The sequence below is a fragment of the Haliotis cracherodii genome, unplaced genomic scaffold, assembly GCF_022045235.1.
Source record: "Haliotis cracherodii isolate W230 unplaced genomic scaffold, xgHalCrac1.p SCAF_3, whole genome shotgun sequence".
Lineage (NCBI taxonomy): Eukaryota > Metazoa > Mollusca > Gastropoda > Lepetellida > Haliotidae > Haliotis > Haliotis cracherodii.
The window spans coordinates 8,065,166-8,075,681 of NW_027266286.1; positions in this window are offsets into that span (position 1 = coordinate 8,065,166).

Consider the following 10,516-nt stretch of genomic DNA (forward strand, 5'->3'; position numbering starts at 1 on the left):
TTTGCATAGTTCCCACCACTACTACAAAATACACTGCAAAATCTACATCTTCAAAACGAACACCCTAATTAGAGAAAGAGGGAAAATAATTGAAGTAGAACTCTAGCTTAGTGCTGTATAAATTTGCGTAAACACATTTTGAGCCTTCATTCTGTCTTGAGGAAAGAGAAAGATAAATATTTAGCTAGCGGCTTGATGCCAACTCAGTGAAAGATTCGATAAATCCATTAGTGACTGTCTGAAAGTTAGTCAAAAAAGTGTCTATCAATATTTGTTATCATCAGTGGTCAATCAGCAGTGGTCATTTGAAAGTCACTTAGACCATGTTGAGTGTAAAATGTAGATTTTGTAGACAGAAAAGATTAAAAAGACAAACATCTGAAATGTATCAGTAACATCAAGCAACACTATCAACTATGTTAATGATAGTAGAGTGGAGCTGTGATAGAATACATCATGATCAGGTAGTGTGGGTGAAACAGAAGACCTACATGGCACTATATTAATATAACTAGCTTTCATCTTCAGGTGATACATAATTATTTTTTTTGGTTATTGATATGAAATACATAAAAAAATAGCAAAATGAAAATAAAATAAAACTGACTTTCTGATACTTTTTTAATACTGTCCTCATGCTTTATTAATAGTTCAGGGGGGCACGGGTGGACCAGTTGTCTAAGGCGCCGCGATTCGCTGTGCAGAGTTGCGTCCTTTGGGCATGCCAGAAACCTATGATTGTGGGTTCGAATCCCGGTTCGCTCCGATTATGTTTCTAGGTTTGTCAGCACCATACCCATGCTCGTGGGTTTCACCGAAGTGGTAAATGTCTGAGACCTGCATCACTTCGGGCTTTCCTCCCACATTAAGCTGACATGCCGCGATATAACTGGAATACTGTTAAAAGCGGCGTTAAACCCAAGTCACTCACTCACTATTAATAGTTCAGGGCAAGACTAGACTGGATAACACAACACATAGCAAACTTTATTTCTTAAATAACCTTAAATATATTGCATTTGTAGTTGAAAATATGACAAATAATACATGATCTGGTACTGATGGCTTCATGATTGAATTCTTTAAATTCTTTAGAAAGACCATGTGGATATTGAGGTATGTTAATAAAAATTGAAAGAGCCTCACAATGGAAAGAGGTGTTTTTACATGTTTACCTAAAACTCTTTTTAAAAAATATAAAACTCCTAAAAAACAGGCCACCATTCACCCTCTTAAATGCATTGTATAAAATTATTAACTCATTCATATCAAATCATTTAAAATCCCCATCGTGATGCCTTGTACATGAAAATAAAGTGGCTTTATACCTGGCCATTGTAGCATTAAAATTACATGACTACTTAATGACATTATGTTTGAAGCTAGGGGATTAAACAAACCAGGATTACTCTTATAAACACAGTTTTAAAACAATTAATCAACAAGGTTTTACTGAAATTTGGTTTTGGTCCCGAAATGGAAAAATGGATAAACTTATTGATCTGTTCCGGTAAAAATGGACATGTATCACATTTATTTTGCTAATGAAATGCTTGTACTTGTCTACTGACTCCAAGCCAACCAGTCCTTGTTTTAGCCCCTAAAGCCGAGACCCAGTAACAACAAGTACCATCGTTTAACGCCTTTGGTATGACGCAGCCGGGAATCAAACCCCGACTTTCCTCTCTCTGGGCAAAGGCTTTATCCACTAGACGAGGAGGCTGTCCTTATGACAGTTGTATAGCATCATGTGTGTGTACATTGTATTATAAACAAATCCTTGACCTTGTACATTATGATCTTGTACATAATTATCTTTGTTAAAAAGATAAAATTAATTGATGCGAATGTTCTTACAAAAAAGTACATCATTTGAAACTTGTATGTATATTCACCATGTTTCTAATGTCCCCATATACAACTGAAGGTATGTACATACATTTTCTTATGTACTATATAAACAGCTGGAACATCTACCCCCCAAAAAGCCAACTAAATCAAAAACAATAAATGTTGTGAACAAAATAAGGCAAAACTGATTCATAAGACTTAATGAATCTAACCTCTATAAGATTCATTCTCAATAAATGGAGGATGCAGTGTTTAAGGGGGACCTCATCACCCTGTTAAGACCCTGTTAAATAACCACATGGGTGTAATTTGTGAGTCCCAGGCTGAAATATGACTACAAGTGGTGTAAAACTCACTCACTTACTTCATGTGAGCTCCATAAATCCTCGACTCGTGAAGATCCGGGGTAGAATAGGTCTTCAGCAACCCATGCTTGCCGTAAAAGGTGACTATGCCTGTCGTAAAAGGCGACTAACGGAATCGGGTGGTCAGACTCGCTGACTTGGTTGATGCATGTCATCGATCCCAATTCATGGATCGATGCTCATGATATCAATCACTGGAATGTCTGGTCCAGTCTCGATTATTTACAGACCGCCATCATACAGCTGGAATATTGCTGAATGCGGCGTTAAACAACAAACCGACCAATCGACCATAAATCCTCAGTGATACAGTGTTAGATATATTCTTAAATGATCTGAGACTGAAAGAGATCAATAGATTATCTCCCTTACATTTGGCCCATTACTTATCTGAACAGTCTACCACCATAACTAAATGTACCGTCTGAACCTGACTGACCTAAGATATCTGACAAAATGGCACACCCACTTTAGTGATCATCTCATCAAAGATTCATTATAATATTCAAAGATAATATTGCACTCAGACCCAGCCAGCATGAATTCTTTCATAGTAGAAGATCTACAGAACAGATACATCTGTGGGACTAGCCTCAAAAGGAGTACACACAATAATACTGTAACTAGTATCACACATAGCATACAGAGACTGTGTTACATGCCATACACCCATTGTTCAATTGTCAAAAAAGGGGGCGGTCGGGTAGCCTAGTGGTCAAAGCGTTCGCTCGTCACGCAGAAGACCCGGGATCGATTCCCGACATGGGTACAATGTGTGAAGCCCATTTCTGGTATCCCCCGCCGTGATATTGCTGGAATACTGCTAAAAGCGGCATAAAACCAAACTCACTCACTCACTCAAAAAAAGATAATTACATTGAATTGGGTAGACAGATTCGGTGATGGCCAGAATGTACTCAGAAGCCAGTTTGCATGGTTGGCTTGTATACAACTGACTCAGCATTATACAACATTCACTGCCTCAGTAACCCTGAATGGAAAACATCCAGCACTACCTGGCCCAACCATCACCTGATAATCTGACCCAGAAGTGAGAAGCATTTTATGTCTCTTTTAACAATATTCATACAGGGGAAACCAAGAATGGACTTCATTCATTATACACCCACAGTGGGAATCAAGACCATGACATCAGCCACATATTTTCTTATTTCATGGTTTACAGAAAATTGCTAACCACTTATCTTGAGAGGGTCATTATTTTCTTAAATTGTAAGCTCAACAGTTTCTTTATTTCAATTTGCTTGAATTTACTTATGTCAGTTTATTGGGGGAAATATACGCTAATTGTGTACAAAATGCAGGATGTGTACAGTAAAAGTATGTATTTACTTCTTTGGAGGGTTTGCTCTCTTAATAATATGACTGCAATGGTCAGACGCGTACGCCACATAGTCTACATTTATTACTATCTAAAAATTATATTCTTAAAAGTTAAATTCTATTAATTAATCTAATTTATACAAGGGCGATGGCAAATAAAAATACATTCAAACTATTTGTATTTTATTTGTCAACTGTTGTTTATGCCTCAGTAGGGATCTGGAAGTCCGGTATGAAGTTTCACCACAAGGCTGACAGCCACACCCCATGCAATCTGTTGACGAAATATTGTTTAATTGCTGCATCGTTATATAATAAAAACACACATTGTAAACTTACTTCTATTCTCACTTGAGCTTGTCTTCCTTCGAACGAATGGCGTTCTGAGTTTGGAGAGGTACGTGCAAGTTGCCCGTATGCTAACAAGAGTTGTCTCCCTTACGCCAGTTATTGTTCCAATCACAAACAATAAAATCCAAACGGTTATCCTATGGAATCCTGTCACAGCATATACAAATCACACTATGGAATGATGTGAAATGAATTACAGTATAACGTTTGCTAAAGGTGATAATATTTTGACAAATTATTTTGTAAACTAAAGTGCAACACGTCACAATACCCGTTAGGCTTGTCAACCGGGGGGTGTATTTATTCAACAACACACCACCACCAACATCAACAACAAAAAACAATAACAAACAACAACTTAATAAGGACTCTGGGATATTTCCTACTTGAAGGAAACCAAAGAAGCAAGGGGCTTATTTCAAGTTTAAATGAAGCTGAGTGAGTGAGTAGGGTTTAACGCCGCTATTAGCAATATTCCAGCCTCAAGGTCAAGGGCGAAGGCCGGGGGAAAAGAATGTAGAAAATAGCACAAGCACTGGCTAAATGTTTAGTGGCAACTTGTTAGTGCACTGGTTGCCTATTTCAAAAGCACAGTTCTCTTGTACCTCACAAGACATTAATATTTTATGACTTGTAGCTCTGCATGAGAATAAACACAATTTGCACACAATGAAAATGGATCTCAACACCAGGAATTTCTTCTGACAACGGTGGGGCAGGATACTCTCACCTTTCGCAAACACCTGGTATGACCGTATAATCACTATTTGATAGCAATTCATTAACACATGCTAATGATTTCGTCAGAATCGTACAATCGAATCTTTTTTTTGACTGAGATTTCTTATGAATATGGAAAGGGTTTTGTCGCTTTTATTTTCTTCCATATTATCATTGAGGGACCTGAAAAATAAAACATTTTGTTAAAATAAAATGTACGCTGACTAAGTGATTGTAAAAGTAGGTGGTAACAGTCATCAGCTGTGTAAGGCACGTCATGCTTACTTTCGGCCTCAGTGGGTGCCTGAATTCAAATGTCATCAGTTAACTGTGTACAAATTGTATCAGATCTATACTTTAATATGTCATTAACACTATACTTTCATATAACTTCCACACTACACTTTTACATCGAAAGACAATCTTGCAACAATATAGAATATAATAGATATACAAAATAGTTCAATACAGAAATTATTGGCATATAGTATTTACATTGTATTATTATTTATTGTCAAAATATTACTTTGTACCTCATTCTGTGAAGCACGGCGTGCCATGCTTCTGGTGTACACTGGACAGCGACTGTACGCCATGATGGACTGAGGCTCTTCTGGGGCCGGTACTTTCTGGGCATCAGTGTATGGTATGACTCCGCCCAAAACTACATATTTGAAAGATACAACATAGAAACATTAACACTTTTGTCATCTAGATCTCACTATCACAAAATAAAAAATGGTAACTTGATTTATTTCATGTATCCATGTACTGTAAAACTTGTATATGTGTGTAAATTGCATCAAACATGAAATATGAGGCCCATGATTTTGTATATAGCTACAAACCAGCAAAACCAGATATCTTTTTAAATAAAAAGTATAAGGCCTTAAAAAACAAAAAGAACATGTTGCAAGAAAGTATTTTGTGGCTTTTTGCTTCAACAGTCTGAATCATAATGATTCTTCATGATTATTTTAAGATCACGACCCTTTGGCACGCCAGCGTTGCAGGACTCAGACGTTTACCACTTTGGTGAAACCCACGGCTATGGATCTGACAAACCAAGAAACATAATCGGGGCGAACCGAGATTTGAACCCGCGATCCAATGGACGCAACTCTGCACAGCGAATTGCGGCGCCTAAGATTCCCGTTAGTCGCCTCTTACGACTAGCATAGTCGTCTTTTACGGCAAGCATGGGTTGCTGAAGACCTACTCTACCCCGGATCTTTACGGGTCGCGGCGCCTTAGACGCCTGGGTCACCCTTGACCCCCGTCGTTGTCGGATCTTGTAGAGGACCAATGTTAGGCTTTTGTCGACCTGCCTTCCTTAAAATATTCTAATAACTACCCCCCCCCCCCACCCCCCACCCCCCCCCCCCCCCCCACCCCCGCTAAATACCGCTAAAAAATATAATTTATTATCACAAAATCATTTGCGAAATTTGGAAAAAAACCAAGCCATATTACCGAGAGGGGCGTCAAAATCGGCTCTACATGGTGTACCCATGTGGTGAATTGGTGTGACGAGTCAACGCTTTAACCTCGCTAGACAAACCCCACCGCCAATGGCTTTGTCGGTTAAGATTATTTATATAAACAAATGTCAAATCAGATTAGAAGTGTTTCATATTTCATGCAGGTGTTCACTAGAATGGTCACGTTGTGTCATGGTTACGAGTTTAGCCAATCGGGAGACACTTCCGTTGCACTAGTTTTTCCTGTTCGTAATCCAGACTCTATGGATCGAAGCAGACGACGCAGCTTACTTTATCAAATGCACCGGTGCATGTTAAATTAGTTTCAACAAGCAGTTTAGAATTAATTTTAAATCGAGGTCACAATGGGCTTAGGCCCCCCATTTCTCATGTTTATATTATTCCCGCGCTATTTTGAACGCTGCGTTTAAAACTTTGGTATGTCATGTGCATTATGAAGACTTTTCACGAAGAAACATTTTTCAGTTTGATTTCCTGTCCTGCCGTATGTTTTCACTCTGGAGAGGACGTTGAACAAAACGAGCTGGTAAGAGCAGCAATATGTTATTAAACAATCTGTTGGTGAACATATAATTAACTTGCCTTTACATGTGTTTGTGACAGGTGCCACCAGTGGTGCAGGATACGCTCACCTTTTCGCGAACACCTGGTATCATCACTATTCTGGAGCCATTCATAAACACATGATCATGATATAGTCGGAATCGTACAATCAACTCTGCTTTTAGCAGAGATTTCTATTGAATGTCGTAAGGGTATTGTCGCTTTTATTTATTTGATGAAGAATGGGGGCAGGACTGTGTTGGATTGCGGTAGGGTCGGAGGCATTAGATGGAGACTTTAGTGGTGGAGGTTGAAAGCTGTTGGCGAGTCGAGATGTTGATGCCGGGATGTTGCTGTCGCTGTCGCTGTCGCTGATAGTACTTGCTACTGCCAATTATACCATGAAATAATGTGAATGAATGAATCATAACGAGTGCGTCTTTTAATTGTTTGGCTCAAGCTCAGATGCGTGGCTCAAGCTCAGATGCGTGAAACCCTATCATGATCAGTTCGTCTCGTATGTTTTAGCTTCAGTTGTGACATCCCACTTCCTACAATAACGAGTTAGTCTTTTAATGTATTAGTTCTATTTAAGACGCGCCACTTCTTATTACAATAAGTTGTACTTTAAGTCTTTTATCTCAAGAAGAGATCCATCTAGATCTCTTAGACGATGCAGATACAGACATTATCGTTTTCAATTTTATGGTTATTGAAATGAATTAGTCTTTTAATGTGTCAGTATCAGTTGAGGCGCCCCATTTTTTTTATTAAGATGAGTGTCTCTTTTTAGCTCCAGCTAAGGCCCATTACTTGTATAATAATGACCTAGATTTTTTTGCGTTATCGTAAGGAAATCGTAGGCTATCGTAGCCTATTTGCTAAACTATAGTAGCACTAAGATATAGTAAGATTGTCTTCATCCAAGATGGCGGCATACTTTGCAATAGATATATTTCAAACAAATAATCTGCTTTACGTTCAAAGATTGACATTTCATTTTGGCAAACTGTGTGATTCAAACTGACACTTCGAGGAAACACGAAGAACGCATCGAAGATGTGTTAGAAATGTTCTTAATTGCGACAGCGATCCACACAACTATGGACTCGATTGCTTACAATATATTTCTATCAGAGTCCATGCTGAAGAAGCGTGAAACAACATACTTTTCGATAATTTGGGAAGGATCAAAACGAAAGGTGTCGGCAGGCTCAATTGTAATGACCGTGACGTTATTGGTTACTCAGGGGCCGCTAATCTTATTGATGTAACAAGGAAATACATGTGATCAAATATGCGTATAGCATATTTGTATAAAGAGTATATTTAATGTTTTTCAAGCAAAAGTAATTGTGTTTGGTTTCGTTTTCAAAACAACTCCCAGGTTATCTATATAACTGAAAGACAAATATTTGACATAAATATTGTCTATTGAATAATTGCATTCTTTAAAAACAGGTGATTAACCACATAGATGTATTCCATTAAATATAGCAATTTATTGATATTTTGAGAGCAAATGTTAAGCACATATTTTCGTATCGTATTGTCGAGAATAGCGATTTGAAAAATCAAGTAAAAAAATGGGTTCCCATGCTCATTTGGGTTTAAAATGTCGTAAAGAAGTAACATATTTTGAACCGTGTCCAAAATTCACCTTCTAATATATTTTCGCAGAAAATGATTATTGAATTAAATTTACTGATCAATATAAAATAGACATTTTCACCACAATATTCTTTGAATTTTGCATTCAATGGACCGATTTTAAGATAATAACTGATGTTCGTCTTTTTAAAATTAAGTGTACATTTACCCGTTTAATATTCATAAAATATAGATACTTGAGACCATTCAAATAATAATATCATTGTAAAGGATACGGTCACCGGACAAATACCATTAATTGACCCTCAGCACTTCTTTCAGACAAGCCAAGCATCATCGAACTACGTTCTGGAATAGATTTTACACATTGACAAATGAATGTACATATTTCGCTCCTCAGCCAGATTTCAAATCAGACAAATCAGTGCATTAGCTCTACTTAATTTAAAAGGACAGAAAAGGACTACATTATATGTATGTTTACGTTAACTTGTGGCGTGTTCCAACTCGACAATTCCTAAATTATCTCCCATTGTGAACAAAATTGCACTTTCAAATTTTGAAAAGAATTATGGATCTAGATAGGTTTAATTATTTTTACATCATCCAAATACAAATTGCTTGATATTGTATTTGAGTCCTTTGTTTATTCGTGCAACATATTTGATAAATTATGTAAATAACAAAAAAAAATTACATTGTCATTGTAACTCGCTCATGGATGCTTCCTGAACAATTTTTGTTTTGAGTGTTTCCAGGTATAATGTGATTTCTCTATAAACTTGACTTTTGACATAAACACAAAAACAAGCGGAATTGTGAAACTGACCCAGCATATATCAAGTAACCACAGACCTGAACAATCATCTTATATTAAATACTGAACGCCCCCTGTTCGATCATAGGTCTCATCATTGTCATTTAGAATAACGTCCCTTAAATACTTTAGTCCTTGACTTTTTACCCGATGTGTTTACATAAAGCTCTGCTCTCTCGCGAGAGTGTCATTAGAAGGAAAAATAGTGAACTATCTTTTTTGCACATCATTTCAATTCTAATAACTATAATGTGGTAACACTACACTTATTGATTAAAACATTTATTGGGTTTGAAATATGTCTTTGCATAGCACAGCGTTCGCTCGTCACGCCGATGACCTGGGTTCGATTCCCGGCATGGGTACAATGTGTGATGCCCATTTCTGGTGTTCCCCGCCGTGATATTGCTGGAATATTGCTAAAAGCGGTGTAAACCCATACTCACTCACTCACTTGAACATTAACCGGCCAATCAAACCGGTTAACATTTGATGCCATGCCTTGATTCCAACTGTATCTGGGGCGGTCGGGTAGCCTAGTGGTTAAAGCGTTCGCTCGTCACGCCGAAGACCCGGGTTCGATTCCCGACATGGGTACAATATGTGAAGCCCATTTCTGGTGTCCCCCGCCGTGAGATTGCTGGAATATTGCTAAAAGCGGCGTAAAACTATACTCACTCACTCCAACTGTATCTTGATTCAATTATTCCTATCAACAAACTATGACTTGAAATCGGGAAAGCTTTATGAAAGCTGTAATTTAAAACAACATTACAACTTATATTTAACTAGGCGCTTGGACTGTTGTTACAACATAAAGAATTCGGCCATTGCTTTCAGACATACAGCATTTTCTCTGAATAGGAGGAGCTAATCATTTTGTAAAGGGGATCAACAGCACGTTTTGTTGTGGAAATCAATAGCAGATTTGTTGAGGGAACCAATAACCCATTGTGACTGAGGCACAGACAGCACATTTTGTTGAGGGCACCAATGTTCAGCTGATGTGTTGAGGGCACCAACAACACGATTTTTTTATCGAACTCATCTTCCCGAGGCAAGCGTGTCCAGTCGCCTCCACCAAGTCTAGTTTCTACCCTTCCCGTTTCAACTCAGTTCTGTGTTAAAATATGAGTGGACCATCGCACATATCGAAAGTCCAATCATTTCCGAAATCATGGTCGTTGCACTGAAATTATTCCAAAAATTAAGCTCGGACATTTTCGAAGTGGTTCAAAATTTTCAATCAACTCGTCATGTACTTTAATACATTTGAAGGGACTAACAACATATTTTGTTGACGGGACTAACTTCCCATTTCTTTCCGGTATAACGTTGAAAAATCGAGCCATTTTTCAACGGTTCAAAAATGAACCGGGTCGTTGCAAAATGACCCACCCTAACGTTGAAAA